The sequence below is a fragment of the Miscanthus floridulus genome, chromosome 3 (genome assembly GCF_019320115.1).
Source record: "Miscanthus floridulus cultivar M001 chromosome 3, ASM1932011v1, whole genome shotgun sequence".
Classification (NCBI taxonomy): Eukaryota; Viridiplantae; Streptophyta; class Magnoliopsida; order Poales; family Poaceae; genus Miscanthus; species Miscanthus floridulus.
In genome coordinates this window covers 55,359,443-55,385,568 of record NC_089582.1, presented here as the reverse complement: position 1 = coordinate 55,385,568, position 26,126 = coordinate 55,359,443, and the positions used below count along the sequence as shown (strand labels likewise).

Below are 26,126 nucleotides of genomic sequence, written 5' to 3'. Positions count from 1 at the left end.
ATGGCTCAGGAAAATGCCGAGAGATAGGTAGGGAGCAAAGGGATGCCCCATGTGGGCCATGCCGACTCCATCACAAATAACGAGCATGGATCCTGGTCAGACATTTCTGATTAGAGCTCTTCAAACCTCGTCACTCGAGTTATCAAGGTAACATTACCAACCCCCACTATTTCTTTATATAATCATTCATTCCATACGCCCGTGCCCCTAGATGATTTGGGCTTGAATCGCCTAGGGGCTCGGGAACTAAGGCATCACACATGTAGCTAAATGCATCACAACGCTCTGTGTTGCGTCATGAAGCGGCAGTTGCCTCATTCAACATGAGCAACAACCGACCAGGGTTCAAAGGCTGGCCCACAAAAGGCTCGAGGCCACCTCACATCAAACAGAGCCAGGGGAGAAAGCGTAGATGAGCCCCATGCGACCCTCGCCTAGTCTGCCCCGAAGCAGATAGGGTCATCTCAACCTTCTCATTCGATCCTAAGCCTCTGCCAAACCCACAGAATCTCCATCGAGGGGAGGCTAGCAGGCCACCTGGGTCAGTCTCTAAAATGACCTAGGCATCTACCGGGTTATAGGTAAAGGAGCAGTGGAATGTCATAATAGGGCTATGCTGACCCCATCACGAATGATGGACTCGGATTACACTCGATCATACCCGTTAGCGAGCTCACCAAGCGCGTCACTTGAGCTCGAGCGATCGAGGCAAGTGACAAAGCTTAGCCCCTTTGATTGTGAGAAACCAAAGACGGGGTAACGCACCAAACTCAAACCGACCCCTACCAAGCCCAAATGGGCTCAAGGGCTCAAGATACCCTAAACTAATTGCCTCGGCTACGCGGGCTGCACCGATGCCAAGATCCATGAGTCCGTCTCGCCCGATCCCTAAACTAAACTACCTTGGCTATGCGGGCTACATCAATGCTAGGATCCGTGAGTCCATCTCGCCCGATCCCTAAACTAACTGCCTCGGCTACGTAGGCTGCACCGACGCTAGGATCCGCGAGTATATCTCACCTAATGCCTAAACTAACAACCTTGGCTACGTGGGCTGCACCGACGCCAGGATCCACGAGTCTGTCTCGCTTGATCCCTAAACTAACTGCCTCGGCTACGCGGGCTGCACCAATGCCAAGATCCACGAGTCTGTCTTGCCCAATCTCTAAACTAACTACCTCGGCTGCGTGGGCTACATCGATGCCAGGATCCATGAGTCCATCTCACCCGATCCCTAAACTAACCACTTCAGTTGCGCACGACACCTTGGTTGACGACTCTGCCTCGACTAAAATACACGCACACATGCCCGCTGACAAAACCCCCTAGGTGATTCCACCCGAATCGCCCGGGGGCTACACCCGTGAGTGCACTCACACGCACCCGCTGACAAAACAAAACTTCCCCCACTAGCAACACAAAAAAACCCCTAGATGATTCTATCCGAATCACTCGAGGGCTACACTCATCGTCGAGACAAAAATCCTCTAAATGATTCTACCTGAATCACCCGAGGGCTGGGGGCCTCTTGTCGGGTTCATAAACCTGGGGTCCCTCATGGACTGGCTTCCCAAACAAAGGCTTAGCCCAATAGACAACGTTGTGAGCAACATGCAACTCATGGGCTGACCCGAATACCTATACGATAGGCCAGAAGGACGATCCAATCTCTGACCAAAAGGCCTGGCCGAGGAGGAATGACGCCTGCTTCTGACTCCGGCCCACCTCACCGACCGGAGCGCTCGCTTCAGTCTCTAGCCCGCCTCCAAATGGCCTCTCCGACTAGAAGGCTTGGCCAAACACCACTTCCGATTCTGACCTGCTTCTCCGACCAAGAATGCGCTGAACCCCTACTAACAGCTCCTCTCCGACTAGCGCAATCAGAGCCGACTAGGACCAACCGACCGGAGACGCCCGCTCGGTAAGGACTAGGAAATAGAAGGAGAAAGTAAGGCAGCGCACTCAAGTCAACCATAATACCAAGGACCGTACCCTGTACACCTGTAGGACAGTACCCTACGACGTCCCTGACATGACAGAACCCAAGCAATGTTGTAGGCATCGACATTTTCCCCTACAGTGTTGTGGGCGCCATCAACTCCCATACCAGACAAATACGGTAAGGCTCCCCGACGTGCCTCTGAGGCGTCGACAGTGTTGTGGGCACCGGCATTTACCATACCGAGCGAACATGGTAAAACCCCTTACATGCCTCTAGGTGTCAACAGTGTGGCAGACACCGACATATGCCATACCTGAAGAAGACGACGCAACCTCCTATGTGCATCTGACATTAAACAGTATTGTTGGTGCCTACCATTATCTTGTACCCGCCCGCATGGGTAGCAAGATTTAGCAGCATATATACTCTCTCCCTCTCACTTGTATGGCCATCCCTTCATCTATAAAAGGGGATGCGCTCTCTCCCGAAAGGACAGTTGATTCAGATCGATCAAGTTCATTAGTACACAACAATAGAACCACTAGGTTCAAACCTCAAGCACACACTCGAACACATAGCACATAGTAGAGCTCCCATCACTCTCGACCCCTCTTACCAGAGTCTGACTGGACCTCTTGTACCCCCTATCTTTCTCCTTCTCGTTTGTAACCCCACTGCAAACTTTGAGCACCTAGGCTCAGGAATAAAGTCACCGACCGACTCAAACTAGACGTAGGGCACGTTGCCTGAACTAGTATAAATCCTGTGTTATTGAGTGCTAGGCCACCTCCGATCACAACGTATGGCAAAACTATAAATATTTACGTGTTGGTCACTTTCTGCATCGACACCTTGTGACCTCTCAATCACTTCCGTTGAACTGCTACACTAGCACATTCCTTGTCCTTGAGAACAAGCAAGAGCATTGGTAAGTAAGAGGAAAGGTTGTGTGATTCCACAAATTTATCTATTCCACTTTTCTTGCATAAGTGCTAACATGTCAGGATCCAATTCGAGTATTCATGGTGGTCGTCGTGGAGAAGAAGAACCCCCTGTTGCATGAGCTGAGTTGCACCAAATGGTAGACTCGCTCTTGGAGGCCATGGAGAGAATGGTAGACACACGCATGCCTAGAGACGGATGAAGGGCTCCTTGGCATCAACATGATGAATCTGGTGGAGAAAATTCTGATGCGGGACATGACTGTTTCAGAGATGGTCATGGTCGTGGTAGATGGGCTAGACATCATGGTCAGGATGGAGGACGAGCTCATGGGCGTGGTCGTGACCACCGTGTGCGTTTTGACGATGAAGAATTTGATGATTTTGATCATGCAGAGGGATCTAATGAATGAAAATCCCTTTGCAAATGATGGGTTGTTTGAGCGGCACCGAGATCATCGCCAGCGTGCTGATCATGAAGATAGGGAGCATCATCGTGGTCATCATAATAGGGATGATCCGGATAGCATTGCTCATGTCAAGTTGAGTATCCCAAAATTTACTAGAAGAGAAGATGCAAATGCATATCTTGAGTGGGCTGAGTAGTGTGATCAAATTTTTAGAGTGCATAATCTCTCTGATCAGAGACATGTCAATCTTGCTTCAGTTGAGTTCTCTGGTTATGCTCTCACTTGGTGGAATCAAATACAGGAGAATCAACTTGTGTTGGGTCGTGAACATATCAACACATGGGAAGAGATGAAGCAAGTGATGAGAAGGCAATTTGTACCCTCAAGCTATCAGCGTGACCTTCGTAGTAGGTTGCAAATGTTGAAGCAAGGAAAAAGATCTGTTGATGAGTATTATAAGGAGATGGAGTTGTTGTTAGTGCGGGCTAGAATTAGAGAAGATCTGAAGTAAAAAATGGCAAGATTTTTGGGTGGTCTCAATGAAGAAATTTTTGGATTTGTTGAGATGTTTCCATATCATACTTTGCAAGACCTTGTTGATCAAGCTATGAGCATTGAGAGAAAAAATCAGCAAGAGACACATGAAAGATCTTCTGCAAGCCATTCCATTGCAGCTCCATGGTGCAAGCAGCAGTCCGGTACTTCTTTTGGTGGAGGTCAGTCCCAAGGTGCTGCAGCTATACCCTCTCCATCCATTGCTCCTTCGAAGATGGTGGTTTCTACAACGTCATCTCCTGCAAATCAATAATGGTCTGCTGCAAGTATAGCAGCCCCAACTGTTGCTTCGGTCTCTACTTCCTCTACATGTTGCAGAGAAATTGTGTGCCACAAGTGCCATGGTCGTGGACATGTTGCTGCCCAATGTCCAAATAGGAGGACCATGATTGTGAATGAGCATGGTGAATGGGAATCTAAAAGTGATCCTGAGGAAGATGGTCCAAGATATGATGAAGAACTTGAAACTGATGAGAATGAGATCTAACCCGATGAAGGTGATAATAACTGCTTTATTTCTCTTCGAGTGCTTAGTGTTACTGCTTTGAAAGAAGAGAACGGGTAGCGACACAATCTCTTCCATACTCGAGGCATGATCAAAGACAAGTTATGTAGAATTATTGTTGACAATGGCAGCTGCAACAATATTGCAAGTCAGGTGTTAGTTGATAGATTGGGGCTAAAACATAGGCGCCATCCTAACCCATACAAGATGCAATGGCTTAATGATTGTGGCACGCTACGTGTGAACCAAGTTGTGACAGTTCCTTTCTCTATTGGGAGGTATAATGATCATGTGGAGTGTGATGTGGTACCTATGCAAGCATGCCAACTGCTACTAGGAAGACCATGGTTATATGATCGTGATGTTCAGATTTTTGGTAGAACCAACAAGCTGGGTTTCATGTACAAAGGAGAGCAAATTTCTTTGCTTCCTTTGACACCGGAGGAGATTTTGAAGGATGATCAAAAAAGAAAATAGCGAGAGAGAGAACCACTTGCGAGTGACCCACAAATATAGTGAGGGAGTGATTCCAAAGCCAAATAAAACCCCACAGCCGCAAAGAACCAAGACAACGGGAAAAGAGGGATTACTTATGATGGCTAGGAAGGGGATTTAAAAGAATTGAGTGAACCCAATGCCATGTTCTTTGTACTCCTGTACAAGGAAAATTTTCTTTCTACTAATGATTTGTCCTCTACTTTGCCAAGTGTTGTTTTTAATGTGTTGCAGGAGTATGAGGATGTATTTTTGGATGAAGTACCACCGGAGACGCCACCTAAGAGAGGGATCGAACATCAAATTGACCTTGTTCCTAGTGCTTCACTTCCAAATCAAGCTGCATACCGCACCAACCCGGAGGAAACAAAGAAAATTCAGCAACAAGTGGAAGAATTGATAAAAAAGGGTATGTGCAAGAAAGTCTTTCACCTTGTGTTGTTCTTGTTCTTTTAGTTCCTAAGAAAGATGGTTCATGGAGAATGTGTGTTGATTGTCGAGCTATTAATAACATCACAATAAGATATAGACATCCCATTCCTAGACTTGATGACATGCTTGATGAACTTAGTGGTGCTATCATTTTCACAAAAAAATGACTTGAGAAGTGGTTATCACCAAATAAGAATGCGAGAAGGGGATGAGTGGAAAATAGCTTTTAAAACTAAATTTGGGTTGTATGAATGGTTGGTAATGCCTTTTGGATTGACTAATGCATCTAGTACCTTCATGAGATTGATGAATCATGTGCTTAGAACTTTCATTGGCAAGTTTGTTGTGGTTTACTTTGATGATATATTAATTTACAACAATTCCCTTGATGAACATATTGAGCATATCCGAAGTGTGCTTGCTATCCTACGTGAGCAAAAATTGTATACTAACCTTGACAAGTGCACATTTTGCACAGACAAGGTAGTCTTTCTTGGCTTTGTTGTTTCAAGCCAAGGTGTGGAGGTGGATGAGGAAAAAATCAAATCTATTCATGAGTGGGTACCTCCACAAAATGTGAGCCAAGTTCGAAGCTTCCTCGGACTTGCTAGTTTCTACCGGCGATTTGTGAAAGATTTCAGCACCATTGCTGCTACAATCAATGAGTTGACAAAGAAAGAAGTGCCTTTTAAATGTGGAGAAGCAAAAGAGAAGGCATTTGCAGAGTTAAAAATGAAGTTAACAACAACCCCACTCCATGCACTCCCAGATTTAGGTAAGACATTTGAAATTGAATGTGATGCCAGTGGTGTAGGGATTGGAGGTGTGCTCATGCAAGAAAGGAGGCCAATTGCATACTTCAGTGAAAAGCTAAGTGGTCCAACTCCGAATTACTCAGTTTATGATAAAGAATTATATGCTCTTGTACGGAGTTTGGAAACTTGGCAACACTACCTTTTACCTAAAGAATTTGTGATACATTCAGACCATGAATCTTTGAAACACCTTAAAGGACAACTAAAACTGAATCGAAGACATGCAAAATGGAGTGAATTCATTGAATCTTTTCCATACATTGTCAAGTACAAGAAAGGGAAGGATAATGTTGTAGCTAATGCTTTGTCTCGACGTCATACTTTGCTTTCACAACTTGATTCTAAAATTCTTGGTTTGGAAAGTATAAAAGATTTATATGCTACTGATTCATATTTTGCTGAGCCATATTCCAAGTGTTGTGGTGGCAAGGGATGGGAAAAATTCCATTTGCATGATGGGTTTTTGTTTCGAGCTAATAAACTATGCATTCCAGATTGTTCTGTTCGCATTTTGTTTATGCAGGAAGCTCATGCGGGTGGACTTATGGGCCACTTTGGTCCTAAGAAAATAGATCAAGTACTCGCTAATCACTTCTTTTGGCCTAAGATGAGGAGAGACGTGGAGAAGCATGTTCTTTGCTGTGAAACCTGCCACAAAGCTAAGTCCCATTTGAACCCTCATGGTTTATACACTCCTCTACCTATTCCTAGTGTACCTTGGAAGGATATCTCTATGGACTTTGTTCTTGGTTTACCTCGAACCAAGAAGGGGAGGGATTCAATCTTTGTTATGGTAGATCATTTTAGCAAAATGACACACTTTACTCCTTGCCATAAGAGCGATGATGCTTCACATGTAGCTGAATTATTTTTTAGGGAAATTGTGCATCTACATGGAGTGCCACGTACCATTGTGTCTGATCATGATACCAAGTTTTTGAGCTACTTTTGGAAGACCTTGTGGGGAAACTTGGAACGAGGCTGCTATTCTCCACAATGTGTCATCCCTCAAACTAATGGGCAAACCGAAGTTGTGAACCGCACACTGTCAACATTGTTGCGAGCTGTCCTAAAGAAGAATCTAAAATTGTGGGAAGAAAGCTTGCCACATATAGAATTTGCATACAACAGGGTGGTACAATTGACCTAATGGAGACGGGGATCCCGATCTTCCGTCAGGTAGAGGTAACTATCGTTGTGGCGGAGAATGACACACCGATCCGGCTTCAGATCGAAAGATCGAACCCTGCAATCTTAGCACCACAGCTCCTTTGGTTATCAACCAAGTCATGGACCAGGTTGACCTCACCAAGAAGGCTAATCCCTGCCTACGTAACGAAGAACACAAGCAAGAACAAGAAATAACACAACCAAATTGCAGATGAATGATTAATCTCACAAAGTTGGGGTCTCACAAACCGATGAACGGTGAAACTGTTCTTGACAGAATAATCTAAGCAAAACCTGAACCCTAATGGAGGGGCAGCGGCTGTTTATGAAGACTCTAGGGTCGTGCAAGACCCCTGGACGCGCCCCTAATGGGCCCAAACTTGATACATGGTGCAACGGACCAAAAGACGGTGTCGCAACACCCTGGTAGATTCTAGATGTTGACTTGTTTCAACGATTCCTGTTAATTCCGAATAGTTTTTGATGTGAAACCACTTGGATTGGCTTCCTTATCAAATTAGCTTTCCATCCATATATGGATCATTGAAAACGGAGTCCGGATGCATCCTGGGTGACCATTTTAAGACAGACTGGTCCTGGAGGCCGAGACAGACTCGAATTCTTGTTGGACTGGGCCTCCGGCTTGTGTTGGACGTCCTTGCTGGTCATCATCACCTCCACCACTTCCTCTAAGTCCTTCATGACCCTCTCCAATGTTTCTAAGCAAGATAACATCATTAGGTAGTAGTCTATTCTCAAAAGTATGAAAAGTATCGCTTAAGAACGAGCTCACCTCTAAATTGAGTTGTCGCTTTCGAGCCCGGGTCATTGGACCTTGCATGATGGTTGGAGGATCAGCGGGTACCTCTGAAGAAGTGATGTCCTCATCATCCTCCCCCTCTTGAATTGGAGTCGTCCTCGACTCAAGCTCATCTTCTTCTCCCAAATAAGGTTTCAAATCTACAATGTTAAAGGTAGGACTAACCCCGAACTCGGGTGGCAATTCAAGTTTGTAGGCATTATCATTTATTTTCTCAATGATCTTATAAGGACCAGCTGCTCTTGGCATTAATTTAGACTTATGCAGCTCAGGAAATCTATCTTTTCTCAAATGTAACCAAACCAAATCACTCGGTTCAAGTTTAATCTCTTTTCTACCTTTACTACCAGCAATTCTATACTTTTCATTCATTCTTTCAATATTTGCTTTAGTTGTTTTGTGCAACTTATGAATAAAATCAGCACGCTCTCTAGCATCACTATGTATTCTCTCAGTGATAGGTAAAGGCAAAAGATCAATAGGAGCACGGGGGTTAAAACCATACACTACCTAAAAAGGACTTACCTTGGTGGTGGAATGTTCCGCCCTGTTATATGCAAACTCCACATGCGGCAAACACTCTTTCCACATCTTCAAATTGTGCTTCAAAATGGCTCTCAACATGGTAGACAATGTTCGATTCACAACCTCAGTTTGCCCATCAGTTTGGGGATAACATGTTGTAGAAAACAGCAGCTTGGTCCCCAATTTATTCCACAGCGTGCGCCAAAAATGACTCAAGAATTTTGCATCACGATCTGAAACAATAGTAGAAGGCATACCATGCAAGCGAACGATTTCTTGAAAGAAAAGGTTAGCAATATGAACAGCATCGTCGCTCTTATGACAAGGAATAAAATGTGCCATCTTAGAAAAACGATCAACCACCACAAAAATACTATCCCTCCCCCTCTTAGTCCTTGGCAAACCCAACACAAAATCCATAGATATATCAGCCTAAGGAGTAGAAGGAACAGGAAAAGGCATATACAAACCATGTGGGTTCAACTGTGACTTAGCTTTTTGACACGTGGCACACCGAGCCACGTATCGCTCTACATCTTGCCTCATCCTTAGTCAAAAGAAGTGTGTGGACAACATCTCCTCTATCTTCTTGGCACCAAAATGTCCCATCAATCCGCCTCCATGTGCCTCCTGCAACAACAAAAGATGAACGAAACCAACTGGAATGCATAGGCGGTTAGCTCTAAGCAAAAACCCATCATTGATCATAAACTTATTCCATGCACGTCCCTCTCTACAATTAAGCAACTCATTCTTAAAATCAGGATCAAGCACATATTGTTCTTTTATTGATTGAAGACCAAAAATCTGACAATCAAGTTGGGACAGCAATGTATATCTTCTAGACAAAGCATCAGCAATCACATTATCCTTCCCTTTCTTGTGTTTGATAATATAAGGAAAAGATTCAATAAATTCAACCCATTTAGCATGCCCACGATTCAGATTATTTTGAGAGCGAAGATACTTAAGCGATTCATGATTAGAATGAATAACAAATTCCTTAGGCCACAAATAATGACGCCATGTCTCTAAAGAACGAATAAGTGCATACAATTCCTTATCATACGTGGAATAATTAAGAACAGGACCATGCAATTTTTCACTAAAGTAAGCAATGGGTTTACCATCTTGCATCAAAACACCTCCAGTGCCAACTCCACTAGCATCACATTCTAGCTCAAAAGTCTTACCAAAGTTTGGAAGTTGCAGCAATGGTGCGTGTGTAAGCTTGTCCTTCAAAGTGTCAAATGACTCCTCAAGTGCCTTTCCCCAATGGAACACCAATCCTTTCTTCGTCAACTCATGCAACGGGGCAGCAATGGTGCTGAAATCTTTGACGAAGCAGCGGTAGAATCCTGCAAGACCAAGAAAACTCCTCACCTGTGTGACGGTTTGGGGAACCGGCCAGCTCTTTATGGCTTCAATTTTCATCTCGTCCACCTCAATTCCCTATGGAGTTACAATATAGCCAAGAAAAGAAACTCGATCCGTGCAAAAGATGCACTTCTCAAGGTTACCAAATAAATGTGCATCACGTAAAGCATTAAAAACAGTATGTAAGTGATCCATATGTTCATCAAAAGACTTGCTGTAAATCAATATATCATCAAAGTAAACTACCACAAAATGACCAATAAAAACTCTTAAAACCTCACTCATTAAGCGCATGAAAGTGCTAGGTGCATTTGTCAAACCAAAAGGCATAACTAACTACTCATACAACCCGAATTTGGTTTTAAACGCAGTTTTCCATTCATCTCCAAGTTTCATTCTAATCTGGTGGTAGCCACTTCGCAAGTCAATTTTAGTGAAAATTATAGAACCACACAACTCATCAAGCATGTCGTCTAGCCTAGGAATAGGATGACGATACCGAATAGTAATATTATTGATGGCTCTACAATCAACACTCATACGCCAAGTTCTATCTTTCTTAGGAATCAAAAGTACAGGAACGACACAAGGACTAAGGCTTTCACGTACATACCCATGGTCCAAAAGGTCTTGGACTTGCTGCTGAATTTCCTTAGTCTCCTCGGGATTGGTTCGATAGGCAGCACGGTTGGGCAAGGTTGCTCCTGGAATCAAATCAATTTGATGCTCTATTCCTCTCATAGGTGGCAGCCCCAGGGGTATCTCAGTTCGAAAAATATCCTCATACTCTTGCAAAAGGTTAGTGACAGTAGGAGGTACCAAACTAACAATATCATCAAGCGAAAACATAGCTCGTTTGCATACCAAAGCATAGCAAATATCATCATCAGAAATTTCAGCAAAGTCACATTTTGTTGCAAGCATAACACCACCCTTCAATTTAATCCCCTCAAGCTTAGAAATAGATGTAGACTTATCCTTTTTAGGTGGGAAAATAGAATTAGCAACTTGCTGATTTTCACATTGAACATCATTCAAACTAGCAACGCACTCTCTATCAGCTTGTACAATTTGAGTAGGGGTCAAAGGTACCAAAGTAATTTTCTTTCCTTTATACACAAAAGTGTATTTATTACTTCTACCATGGTGTGTAGCATCATTATCATGTTCCCAAGGATGACCCAATAAGAGTGAACAAGCTTGCATAGGTACCACATCACAATCAACAGAATCAACATAAGAACCAATGGAAAATGAAACTCTGCAAGTTTGTGTTACCTTTGCTTTACCAGAATCATTTAGCCACTAAATATGATATGGACGTGGGTGTGGGCGTGTGGTCAAGCCAAGCTTCTTGACCAAATCAGAACTCACCAAATTATTGCAGCTACCTCCATCAATAATGACACGTGCTCGACGGTCGCTGATGATGAAGAAAATCTAGAACAAGTTATGGCATTGTAGCTTCTCAAGTTGCTAGACTTGTGAGCTGAGCACCCGCTGTACAATGATGCTCCTATAGGACGCCGTGGCCTCGTCACCAAGGACTTTGCTGTCGTCCTCATCTGCATCATGGTCTTCTTTATCCTCAATGTCAGAGGTGCTGATGTAACCATCTTCTGTAGCAATATATGCCCGCTGACTTGGGCAGTCCTTCTACACATGGCCAATGCCATGGCAGCGGTGGCACTAAATACCCGAAGTGCGTCCCGTTGATGCAACGGATGAGGAACTCTTGGTAGGCACCTACAAAGAATTTTTATCTGAATCTGAAGGTCGTGCAGGAGGTGCCTTAGGTGTAGCGGAAACTCCAGAGGCTGATGGTCACTTGCTCGCTGGTGGAGGCGCCTGAAAAGTGGTTGGCTTGGTCAGCCCTGAAGATGGTGCCGAGCATGGCGTGTATGTGCTAGTGCTAAACTTGCTTTTGCCCTGCTGTTCATGCCCCTACAATTCCTTTTCTGCAAGCATAGCAAACTGAAACAACTGGTTGACAGTGTTAAATTCTTTATAATCAACAATGTCCTGAATCTCACGCCTCAAACCCGAATAAAAATGACAAATGGCATCTTCATTTCCCTCCACAACACTACAGTGCATCAATCCCTTTTGGAGCTCACCATAGTAATCCTGTATAGATTTATCTCCTTGTTCTAAACGCATCAATTTCTTATGCAAGTCTCTATGATAAGAAGGAGGAACAAAACGATCACGCATAGCTACCTTAAGTTCTTCCCACATACCAGGTAAAGCATTTTGTGCAGCTAGCCCATTCCACCAAATAATGGCAAAATCCTTAAACTAACTAGTAGCTTGTCTAACTCTATGCTGCTCAGGTACAAGGTGGACACTAAACTTTTGTTCTACCGTCATCTCCCAATCAAGATATCCCTCAGCATCATAATGACCCGAAAAAGATGGTATTGTGAACTTAATTTTAGCATAAGGATTATCGGGCACACGATGATTATTACCTTGACGGTGGTGGTGGACACCACCCATACCTATCGTGTTGCGGCGAAGACGTTGTTGTAATCTCTCTTGTCGGACAGCTGCTCGACCTATGTTCTTGTTGGCATCATACACCGTGTCTTGACCATCGGTGTTGCTGCTGGAGATGTCGTTGTTGCCCGCCACAAAGGTTTCCAACTCAGTAACCTTATCGGTTAGCGTGGAAATTCGCTTGTCCAATCTCTCCATGCCATTGCCAATGTTGAGTTCAATGAGTGCGTCAGTGACGGCCTTCTTGACAGCCTCATTCATCCTTTTTTGGGCATCCTCTACAACAACTTGTAGTTGCTCTTGACTGACACACTCATTGAAACCCTTAGGATTGTTATCTCCAGTCTGTTCATCTCCTGCCATTGAAAATACAAAAACAGGAACAAACGGTGAAAGTTATCCCTACCAAATGACTACGTGGTTGCAGTGGTGTCACTTTTCACAGCAAATGGAAGCGTCTTACCAAGCTCTTACAAAGTTCTTACCAACACAAGCAGTGGGCGGTACAACCGGCGACTGGTTCATGATACCTGTGAGGCAGTGGTACCGAGATTGCAAGGCCCTTTGTCTGTACTGATCTGAAGAGTTTGTGGAGCTTGGAAGGCACACAAAGAGTAATATGTATATCTGGCACACAAGTCAGTAACAGAAAGTAATACTGAATTATAGTCCAAAGTACTTGTTCTCGTTGCTGGTCTAAAATGTTCCAAGTACCAGGCGTGTGACAAAAGTATTGTGGATAGCAAGGTTACAGGTGTATGAAAAACAAGTATGATGGATGGAAACAGCAACACAAAAAAGGAACCAGATAGCACACGCTAACATAGCTCACTTTGGTCTTCTCTATGTGCTCCTCTAAATATTGTTCCTCTTTTGCCCCTCTCTTTTTTTCTATTTTTTGGCTATCGTTGTTTTTTGGGAAATTTTAACTTTTTTATTTAATTTTTTTGATATTTTTCCTTTACTTAGGAGCACAAAAGAAGTAACCACAGAAAATATGAGCTAAAACAAGTGAAAGACGTGGCCTGTGGAATTTTTAGAAAACTTGCTCAAAATCGACAAAAGCCTTGTGACCACGAAAAGAGGATCTTGTGACCACTTTTTGACCAATCTAAAAATTTCGAACTCCAACAATGCAGGGATGGACAGATCCAAAATTTTTTCTGATCGATTTTGATATATGGAACGTTGAAATCGGAGTCCGTATGCGAAAACTAGACCAGTTTTAAGAATTGGCTCCGAATTAGAGGACAAAACGGGAACAATGTGCGTAAAATTAGTCACAGAAGCAAAGATTTGATAGAAACGATGGGGGAAAACACACGAACTGGACTCTAACATGACCTAACCAGCAACAAGACCTCAACCAGGACACAAACTCAACACGACGGACTCTGAAACTGAAATATGCAAAGGCTATGGCGCGGAAGGTTATAAGACAGGAAAAACGAGTATGGCACTGGACTATGGGACGAATGCGAAACACTCAAAACTAGGGAATAAAAGTGAACCTAATGGTATACCTTAGCTCTAATACCACTTAATGGAGACAGGGATCCCGATCTTCCACCAGGTAGAGGTAACTATCGTTGTGGCGGAGAATGACACACCGATCCGGCTTCAGGTCGAAAGATCGAACCCTGCAATCTTAGCACCATAGCTCCTCTGGTTATCAACCAAGTCACGGACTAGGTTGACCTCACCAAGAAGGCTAATCCCTGCCTATACAACGAAGAACACAAGCAAGAACAAGAAAGAACACAACCAAATTGCAGATGAATGATTAATCTCACGAAGTTGGGGTCTCACAAACCGATGAACGGTGAAACTGTTCTTGACAGAATAATCTAAGCAAAACCCAAACCCTAACGGAGGGGCGGCGGCTGTTTATGAAGACTCTAGGGTCATGCAAAACCCCTGGACGCGCCCCTAATGGGCCCAAACTCGATACATGGTCCAACGAACCAAAAGACGGTGTTGCAGCACCCTGGTAGATTCTGGACGCTGACTTGTTTTAATGATTCCCGTTGATTCCGAATAGCTTTTGACGTGAAACCACTTGGATTGGCTTCCTTATCAAATTAGCTTTCTATCCATATGTGAATCATCAAAAACAGAGTCCGAATGCGTCCTGGTGACCAGTTTAAGGCAAATTGGTCCTGGAGGCCGAGGCAAACTCGAATTCTTGTTGGATTGGGCCTCCGGCTTGTGTTGGACGTCCTTGCTGGTCATCATCACCTCCACCACTTCCTCTAAGTCCTTCATGACCCTCTCCAATGTTCCTAAGCAAGATAACATCATTAGGTAGTAGTCTATTCTCAAAAGTATGAAAAGTATCGCTTAAGAACGAGCTCACCTCTAAATTGAGTTGTCGCTTTCGAGCCCGGGTCATTGGACCTTGCATGACGGTTGGAGGATCAGCGGGTACCTCTGAAGAAGTGATGTCCTCATCATGACCACAAAATTTTGTCCATTCAAAATTGTATATGGTTTCAAACCTGCTACTCCCATTGATCTTTTGCCTTTACCTATGTAGGAACGTATGAACTTTGATGCAAGCAGACAAGCTGAATTTGTCAAGAAGTTTCATGATCGAGCTAGAGCAAACATTGAAAATATGACCAAGATGTATGAGAAGCGCACCAACAAGGGTCACAAGAAGATGTTATTTGAACCAGGAGACTTGGTTTGGGTGCATTTGCACAAGGATCTCTTTCCTGAACAACGCAAGTGCAAGTTGTAGCCTCGAGCCGATGATCCATTCAAAGTGCTTCGCAAGATCAATGACAACGCATATGAAATTGATCTTCCAAGTACTTATGCTGTGAGTACAAGTTTCAATGTTGCCGATCTATCTCCATTCTTTTGATTGGAAGAGTCGAGGACAACTCCTTTTCAAGAGGGGGAGGATGATGAGGACATCCCAGCCGTGCACGCTATCTCAAGTCCAAAGGATACAAATCAAGGGTGACTTACAAGAAGCCGTGCCAAGAAACTACAAGAGCAGGTGAATTCATTTCTAACTGATTATAATTTTAACACTTCTAAGAATGTTATACTACCTAAATGTCATATCTTGATGATGCTTAGGTTTGCACATGAAGACGTGGAAGGCACATGGCCGAAGGCTCAAGACACGGTGCTATAAAATAGCTCCATCGGAAAAGTAACACGGATGGACGACCGGACCCAGAAAAAAGTAACGTGGATGACAAGTAACACGGATGGATGACCGGACCCAGGAAAAAGTGACGCAGAAGGTCAATAGTCTACCAGGGGCAGAATTTGGTACAACTTCCCATACAAAACTGTAACAATCTACAAGTTTCGTGGTGCATGCTGCACATGGCTGGAAAGCTCTTCGAGTCTAGTTTCACACCCAACAAACAGTTCGTCATTTGGACTTCCCAATAAGGAGTTATGGCTAGATTAGTGGACACTACTTTGGAGGCCAACAGTTACGAGAAGACCACTTTGGGAATCCATCTCGAGGGGACCTTTCACATTGCCTATCTTCAAAAACTCCATTTCGTTTTCACACATAACTAGGAGGGTTGTTCCTAGTATAAATATCCCCTGTCTCTAAGCTATTAGGAACCTTTTGATGACTTGATAAACTACATGATATTATAGCCGAGCTGCCGAGTGCCTTACTCAAACCTTTGTCCTTCTTGGACTTGCGAAGTGATCCCTCTGGGTTCTTCTAGTTCGTGCTCTACGGTTTCCTGTACGGCTGTACCGTTTTGTGTGAATTAGTTCCGGATTGTGGTTCTGCGGTCGTTCGGAGATTGAGTCGAAGTCTTTGGGGTTTCAGTGCCTCTCTCCTCGTCGCTTGGTCGCATCCAACCTTTGTCAGGTATAAAGTTAGTTATCCCGCTGTTCGCAGCAAGTTATCTTTGATTCATGACCTATTGTCGTGAAGATCAGGCCACCCTCAAGGACGTTCCTTATCACTTGGTGAACTCGTTCGTCACTTAGACTCAGTGTTCGCCTAAATGGCCTAAACGACTAATTAAACGACCACTAAACGATAAACGGTGGTAAATTTTTTTGTTTAGGGGGTAAACAGAAATTAAACGGTCAAAAAAATGGAAAAACGGTCTAAACGGCCTAAACGGAACGGAGATAAACAGTATTAAACAGGTTAAACAACTGTTTAGACGAACACGAGGTAAATCTAGTTCAGTTTTGTATGGATAAATTTGTATACTTAAATTTATTATATTTATAAATATGTACACTTGATATGTTACATGCATAAATATCTATATTTGGTTCTTTTCACATGCATAAATATATATACATACCAAAATAATTGATTTTTACTCAGATAAATATGTATAAATGCTAGAATACTTGATTTTTTACATGCATATATATAATTATATGTATTTTTTTTAAAGTACAAAACCATTTAGACCGTTTTACTTCGTTTAAACACCGTGTAAACAGCCTAAACGCTAAACGAAGGGCGACCGTGTAAAGACCGTTTACCGTTTAGAAAAACATTGCTTAGAGTACTTCGATTTATCAAGTTGATTTAAAAATTGGTTGAGTAGAGCACCAGATTTGAAAGGGTGTAATCCTCTAGATGCTCTAGAGAAGGCTCCTTGTATCCATTGTTGATCATAGTGGAAGCTTCGAGTGGACGGTTGGTCGTGTGGTTTTTACTCTTCACCTTAAGAAGCTTATCCATGTAAATCGCCATGCCTATTATGCATGTTGTTGGAGTTGTTCCAAATTCACTCCAGGATATAGACCGGGCTTCTGACAGAGCGAAGCGGAGGCCCGTCGCCGGAGGCTTGGGCCGGATTCTAATTATGCTGTTGATCTGGACAGGCGAAGATCACTTACAGGTTATATGTTTACTGTTGGCAGTTGTGCTATGAGTTGGAGGGCTACTTTACAGTCAGTTGTTGCTTTGTCTACTACTGAAGCAGAATATATGGCTATTTGTGAAGCGTGCAAAGAATTAATTTGGCTGAAAGGTTTGTACGCTGAACTTTGTGGAGTTGAATCTTGCATAAGTTTGCACTGTGACAGTCAAAGTGCAATTTACCTCACTAAAGATCAGATGTTCTATGAGAGAACTAAGCACATAGATATCAAATATCATTTTGTGTGTGATGTGATTGAAGAAGGTAAGCTGAAGGTATGCAAGATTAGTACTCATGATAATCCTGCTGATATGATGACAAAGCCTGTTCCTGTTGCTAAGTTTGAGCTGTGCTCAAGCTTAGTTGGTTTAATTGGATAGTCCAAGAGACTATTGTTGGCACCAGTGGTTTTCTATCTTTGTTATGTTCAGGATGAAAGGTTGATTTATGATACAAGATGAATTTGTCTTAAGGTGGAGTTTGTTGGAGTTGTTCCAAATTCACTACAGGACATAGGCCAGGCTTCCATGAGATGAATTTCTATCTTGAGACAAGATGAATTTGTCTCAAGAGTGTTGGAGTTATGTTCAGGATGTATATACACCCTTGATAGGGTTTCGTGGAGACTTGATTCTCTTGTAAGCCGCCATAGGCGTGTAACCCAAAACTTTTGAGATAGTGAGATTGTTGTTGGCTGGTGCCCGTGGTTTTTCCCCTTCACATCGGAGAGGTTTTCCACGTTAAATCGTGTGTCTCCTCTGTGGCTTGATTCTTTACTTCATATTCCTATATGTCGTTCATAACACATGTGGTTGTTAATTTCTACTACTGATCTGATCTTAGATGTTCTCCTCATGATTCATGACAAGACGAGAGATTAATTGTGCATTGTTTTTTATCCTTTTATCCCAACAAACAAATCGGCTAACCATTCCTTCCTCACAGCGTAGTTACTCTGTATGTATCCGCCCCTAGGATCCAAGGGTCTCTCCAAATGCAAATTTGATTGCCGTCACCGACTCGCCAAATAATATTAATACCTTTCTTTAGCAAATCCAGGCCGGGCACGGGTTGGTGCAGAATGCCGTGTCGACTAAGTGCCCTCTCGGGTAGTACCTAGCCTTTAAAATCCTGGCACAAAGACTGTTTGGGACAACGATGAGTCTCCAGGCTTGCTACCCAAGCAAGGCCTGGTTGAAGAGCCTTACGCCCTGTTCACTTGAACTTATCAGCCCGGCTTATTAGACATGATACAGTATTTTTTTTCCACAATAAAACAGCATCAGCCGGCTTATCAGTCGTAAAACCATCAGCCGAGAATCTTTGAAACCAAGGTCACCCCAACATTTTTTCAGAATTATCTTGTCTCATGCCAACCAAGCCATCTTCCTCTTATCTTTTTCCACACCCCACCAGAAATCCCGTATCATCTCTGTGAGTTTAGCATGCGTGTCAAGTGAAGCAAATGTCAAACCACAACCTAATTGGAGGCAAAGGCTGGATAACCATCGACCAAGCGTGCACGACAGCATAACAGCGAGTGCCTAGCCTAACTCGCTTGTTAGCCTTTTACTGACAGTGGCTTGCTGTCTCTGAGTTGTCGGTAACTATTCCCATCATTCATTTTTACTTGCTCCTTTGGGCTTGCTTTAGTTTTCTTGGAACCTAGAGTAAGATCACGTTTACTGACATCAAGCTGTTGTAAACTAAATATGTCCGCAGTTGCTAGGAATTTTCTCCCAGTAGTAGTGCTACTCAGAATGCTTCTTAATTTTGGTGCCTCTTTTTGGAAAGGTGTTTTTTTTCCGTGGTGATTTATTAGCAATGTACTCCACTCTGTCAGAGTTCTCGCTTGACCACTCAAGATAGCTGCTCTGCTTTTTTTCCGGTGTGGCTTTCCTGTTTCCTCCATAGCGCAATCTACATCGAGCATTTTCAGACGCATCACCACCCCGTGGTTTCTGGCATACAACACTAGCAACCAATAGTCCCAACTCCAAAGTGAGCACATGCGATGGCTGCTCATGTCGTCGGTAGCATGCATGTATGGTAAGCCATTTGCACGAATAGCTCACATCAGAAGAAACATGGGAGAAAATACGGCAGCTTACAGAGTCAATTTGCAGAAAGGCAGATCTTTGCCAACCAAATCGTGCAAACTTGGAGGTCACTACCTTACACCAAGTGCGCAAATCATGCCCTTTTTCTCGCGTTGAAAACTTGTGTTTCCAAGTTCAGTGTTCTTCTACAGCTTACACCAGTTTGAGTGAACTGCAGCTGCCTTTGACGGCTGTAGATATCATGGTGGTGGATTTCTGATGGATTTACTGGTAGTCATGGAACTGAATAATGTTGCCAGAAAGTATCGCTAATTCAACAAATTAGTCATGTTTGCAGAACTGGTGACGCCCCTGTGTTCTTTTCGGAAAGTTAACATACTCCTGTTTCAAGTTTCGGACAGAAAAATAAAACAAAGCCCAGTTTCCAATTCATAAGGATACCTGATTGAAACATGACCTGACCAAATTTTGCGACAACAATCAGAATCGCTTTGCCAATGCCCACAGTAAGTTACAGCTCAGATACAATACATAGGATCTGCGAATGCCGCCACACAATGACAATATGTCACTCAAACAGCTCATCTGGCTGCCCGCTTGGTTCTCACAGGACTGACCCAGTTACCCCATACAAAACATTCTAACACATTTACAAGACGGAACAGCGCATGGTCTTTGGTAGCCAGGTTCTTACAAGGACAATACAAAAATAATCCAGCAACAAACACACTGTTGTCAGGGCATGAGGCCATCTTTTTGGTGATGTGAGGTATAAATTAAAATGAAAAATGGCATGGGAGTGAAAGCCTCATGAGTTAGGTTTTAAAGCGAAGTTCGCGGCGCTTGGCTGTCCCACTTTCTTCATGGAAGCCTTCAGGTCTTCCCTGGATTTGGTGACCCTGGATTTAGTTGCTGATCCAGTCTTTGAAGCGCTCTTTGGAGAACATTGTGCCTTGCTGCTAACATCTTTGGAGTTCCCAATGCTGTGTCAATACAACCGGCAGCATACTGCACTGCCATTTCCTCCCTCTGGTGTATGAGGGGTGTCACTGCAGCTCTTTCTCCATGTCAACTTTGGTGACTTGGCATGAGTGGAGGCACCTGCAAAAGAAAAGGCAAAAAAAAAATAAAAAATAAAATGAAGGCTCGCACTAGTACATGCTAAAAGCAGGCAGGCTTATACAGCTTTCCATTAATTTAATCAACAGGTTACAAGTATAAATTAATGTAAGAAACCTATTTTTAAACTGATTGTATATACAATTTATGCTCCTTTTGGTGATTTATGTCATTATTGGAGTAGGAACATTACAAGTTTGTTCAGTGAAATTTTTTTTACATTTCTTCTAACCAAGTCGATGATGAAAACGGCAATCATTTGTTTTGCGAGAATCAAATGCAAAGAGACAATTATGTGTCCAGAAAATTGAAATTTTCAGTTATGGCCAGACACAAGGATAATAATGTCATATGCATTTGGAAACCCAGGAATCATGTTGTTTCAAGCATATTTTCCTTGCACAAAATATCAAGATACAATATGTTAATGTGAGGTATATAAAAGAATCAGGAACACAAAGGAACAAAATTGGATAAGGATCCCCCTAACCTTGACTTTAGGGTCATGGCACCCAAAGAAAAGCAACATATACAAAGTAAAAACACAAAACTGGAGCTATTGATGCAGCACCAGAGCAATGAATATGAAATTATGAAGAAAATCTAAGGAATTGATGCAGCAGAATAACTTACGAATCTAATTTAAGACCAATTGAACAATGAAAAAAGTGAATTGATTAAAATAACATAGCAGACAACAGGAAATGCATTACCTTCTTAAGTTCAACCTTTGGTGGGGGTCCCTCTTGGTAGAAGCTTGGCATGGGTTTTGCTCGGACGACCAAGTTCTTCCTCAGTTGTTAGAGCTTCTTCTTCCTCTTCCTAGAAAAAAAAAGGACAAGAAAGAGAAATAACGGCAATTTTAGTTAACCCAAAAAGATTAATAAAAAAGAGGATCATAAAGCAGGCTTGGTAAGGAGGAGTTTCGTCGTCTTGGTGGGCAGATAACAAAGCATTTTCATAAGTTAGACTATTGATAAAAAACGTGAAAGCGTAATGATGTTTACAAGAGGCATCAAATATGCATGTACAAATGACACGGCAGAAGCATAGTTAGTGCAATCAAGTGAGGTCTATGTGCAGTAACAATATACTAAGAGTAAGCAGGCTTCAGATACAAGCATCCTCAACAATTCTAATGCCAGTACCTAAAGTTATCAGGCATATAGCTTTTCCCAATAAAAATATCAGATTTTGTGGGACAAAATATTCATTATAAAGGAAAATCAATTCATGTACACAAGAAACAACTACAGTTTCACAAGCTTAAAGGTTAGTACATGTGTTTATACAAGAAAAGGCTTAACCAATTTAACTATATTGATTGGACAAAGAAGCAACGTGCAAAACCTCGTATAGTTGCTATTATACACACAAGAATGCAAATGGATAAGAAGATGGATGAACCTAGTTCATTTCTAGGCTTCAAGCATATCCTAACTTGTCTTGTTTCTTGCATTTTACCGCACTAACCAAGCAAGATGGAAATAATAAAAATTGCTGTACTGGTCGTTTCCAAAAGCTCGAACAGATAGTATTTCAGTAAAGTCAGAGACAAGACACAACTCATATAAAAAAAACTAAGCTCAATGAAGTTCAAAATATTTATACCACAAAATGTGGAGGAAAAAGGGTAGGTTAAACTAAGTTACACCAAAATTCTAATTCCAGTGCTTATAAGAATGCATATAGTTTCCAATGTATTAGGAATAATAATTTTGCAAAAATGGGTGCTCTTCACGACGCCACAAAACAAAACAGACACCAATATTCAGGCAATACCATAAAATAAACAGTAGCAGACTTACCCTCTTTCTAGCCTCTGCTTGGAGTTTCTCCTCTTCCAAAGCCTTGCGCTTTTCTTCTAATTTTATGTAAAACTGAAGAATCAACAAAGTTTTGATTACTCAACTGACTCTTTAAAGCCAAACTGCAATCATGATATTGCACCACAAAATTAGATGTACCTCTCCTGTCTTCTCAGCACGATTAGCACAGACGAATGTAGGTGCAACAGCAACAGTTGTCTTAGTTTTTCCAGCTCTTCTGAAGTTACAGTTCTATACACAGCTCAGGAATTGGGGAATACAAATGAAGCAATCTTTTTTACTAACAATCAGTTATAAAGGCATAGAAAAGCGTTCGTCCAAAGTTCATATGCATAAAAATATTAAAGATAAAAGAGACACTAAACAGACAGAACAATAAGATCCACAGGAGAATTCAACGTGATCCATATTTGAAAAGAAAAAAGGATACGAAGAAGTGACAGAATACGAGTCCTCATCTTGACTGAGAAGTATTGTCAGATTGGAGAGGCTTCCTGGGTGTGACTGATGGACTCTACAAATCCACAAACAGTACAAAGTTTGTCACTAAAGTTGCCTACTTTCATATCCAAAAGTTAATTTGACAGCTGTTTACACCAAAATTTGGGAAAAAGAACGCGGGAACTCGAAACTTTCAAGATTGAGTCATTAAGGAATTAATTGCATAAGGATCGATATCAGCTGATTCAGATACAGCACAGGGATCGTCTCTCTTCGGATGACATCAGCGGATAATGTCAATGAGCTACGGTTGGCGTCGAGAAAAATGCCAGACTCTAAAAAAAAAGATTAGGGTCAAAGTTATCTTAAGTTATGAATGTTTTCTCTTATATCAAAGATTGTAATAAGTCGTACTTGAGTATGATTCATACTTATGTTTCGGGTATAAATATTGGACTCCGGCTATTATAAACAGACATCCAATCAATCAATATCAATTACTTTTTTTGGCTTCACGCCAACCCTTAGGAGTAGTAGTGTAGATCTCGGTGAGTTCTTCAACAAGCAGGGCTGCATCGGTCTAGCCGACCTCCGGCTTGTCTGTAAGTACCGTCATGGCTTATACTTCTGTTCGTAAGGCTGCATCAGTTAAGTTCGACCTCCACTGCGAGTTCTAGTATAAGCTAGTTATCGGTAATTATCTAGTTCAAGTACGGCTGCATCGGTTAGGTTCGACCTCCACTGCTCGAATTAGATTAAGGTCAAGTTATCGGCTCTAGCTAAGGGTGGCATCCTTCTGGTAGATTCATCAAGTTACCGATCTTACTGATGTTCTTATTGTCATTAGTTTTCAGCAATATCAACCTGCCCGATCGAGATCGATCTAGATCGGCCTCATATCCTTTTAATTCATCGTTTATTATGTTACATTGCGACGGTTCTTACTTTAAACGACGGATTATGTTTTATCGGCTGTTCTGCTTCGATCTTGGTCGTGCATAGTACGCGGTCAAGGAATGTTTGATCTTGAGAAGGTTTACTAGCTAGTTGAATCTGGTCCATAGCTCGCTATTATGGATGTATCGATCCGGTCGACCCCAACTATTAGTATTTTAGATCGGAGGATACTAGCTGGTAGATTTGCTTTTTGACCAGGCATGACCCTGGCTGTTTGTTATGCCCGCATCGACTAAATAGCCGATCGCCTGTGCTTTAACGCCTACCGTGTGTCTCCATGATTCTGTTAAATGTGAATAGATCTGTTTATTTTAAAGGGTTGATTTGTTGTCTTTATCATGGCTGCCATCGATTCGGTCGAACCCCACTGTTAAAGATAACAGGTTAGGTCTGATAAGTTTATAGGTCTATCCATATTAAATAGTCGATTGTTTACATGCTATAGTCCATTTTTTATCTGAATCGGCTATTTCAGCCGATTCGTTTGTGCTTTCACACATATAGCATGCCTTTCAGAAAACCTGTCAATGTATAGACTGTTTTATGGATTCTTCGGTTTTAGTTTGTTATTATCATCATAGCTGCCATCGATCCGGTCGAACCTCACTGTTGATAGTAACAGATTAGATTCAGAGCATTTGTAGATCCATTTGTACTGGACAGTCGATTTGTTCGCATGTTATATCCTTTCTCGTTAGATTCATTGGCTCAATACGTTACGCTGGTAATATCCACCTAGCTGATGATTTTACTTACATCTTCGTGCATTGTACTTGTCATCATAAAATCAATCGTAACCCACGAGCTTTACCGTCCTTAATAGCTGATTTATTCGTGTATTGGCTGTTTAGTCGATTTCTCTGTCTGGCTGCTCTCGAAATGGCACACTTGGAACTGTCTAGGCAAAAACCGGCATGTTCCACCTTAAATTACTGATAAACTTTCTCTTTTTGTCAATTGCAGGTCAAATTGACTGGCATGCATTTGGGAATTCGCAGGATCGGTTAGCCCTGCGTTGAAGTCAAGCGGATCTCCAGTCTTGCTCTATCAAGCTGATCCTTCCGACTTGCTGTGTGCCAGGCGCTTCGACATATTTTTACGCCAACAGTAGCATAAGGCAAATATAAGACTGTCTGAGAAACAAAGATAAGTAGATGACGCCCAAAGGGTACAGTTCAAAGGAGGGTACAGATGGCTACCAAACCTTCTTTGTCATGATTCTTGGTCAGGAGCTACTTTTATCCAAATGTTTTTCCCCGCTGCTGGTGGGATGAGGAATTGGAACACAACTTCCTGCTCCAGATGTTCTTCTTTCAGATGCAACAGTGCATGGCTCAGGGACAGTATGGCTAGACCCTTGTGTTAGACATACACCTTGCTGTCTAGCTACTGCAGGCTTTGCTGGTGAATTGCTGACAGAAGACTCCTGCTCATGAATCAGCTTGAGCAGGTCTGGGTTTACAGACACATCTTCCTGGCCGTTGCTGTCCATATGTGAGTTCATAGCATAAGGGTTCTCGTGCCTTCCTGAAGAATCTTCATCATGGCTGCACTCACAACTTCCTCATGACCGGCATCTCCGTTCGGCTTACCCCATATTCAACTTGTTCGGCTTGTTTTTTTTTCAGCCGGAACAGTGTTTTTCTCTCACAACAATTCAGTCAGAACAGTGTTTTTCAGCCAGTTTCAACCAAGATTCAGTAAGCCGAACGGGGCCTACACAATCTGATTCTTCAGTAGACATATCAACAACTTCTTTCCCCATTGCACTGCATTTTTTTATAAAAAAACATATATAAATATTTGTGTACTGCAGAATCAGATGGAGCCTTGAAGAGCCTTACATATCAAATCATAAAGAATAACAGAACAATAATAGAGTCAAAAAGGACAATAACATGGCGCTCCCATCAATTGTTTATAGGGTCACCAAGAAAAGAACAACTAATTAACTCTTGTATTAGCACATGAGCAGGACTTTTTTCCCTGGGTAATGGTGGCAGCTTGTGCTTCCACTCCAGAGAAGCAAGCTGCCTTTTCCAAATCAGAAATTTCAGCTCTAAAGAGCAAGCTTGGAGCCACTAAAAAATAAAGAAAATCATCCAAAAATGGAGAGATCAAAACAAACTGTTAACAGGATAAGAAACTGCTCAACATTGAACGAACCTTGTCGCATTAGTGTATGACCCACTAAACTGTCCAATTTCCAGGTAAGTTTAGACTCGTAATGTTTGGCGCTCAAACTGATTTTCTCGTGTACTCTCTCCATCCAAAAAACTGATATACAATTAAAAGAGCTAAAATGTCTTGTAATTTGGAATAGAGGAAGAAGTATGTCAATCTATAAGATATTGACC

The 26,126-nt window shown here is 42.3% G+C and overlaps 1 pseudogene; it reads right to left on the bottom strand.

Moving 5' to 3' along the window:
- Window positions 1–20,296: 20,296 nt before the first annotated feature.
- On the bottom strand, window positions 20,297–25,534 carry LOC136545765 (protein WVD2-like 2; annotated as a pseudogene).
- Between the last annotated feature and the right edge of the window lie 592 nt (window positions 25,535–26,126).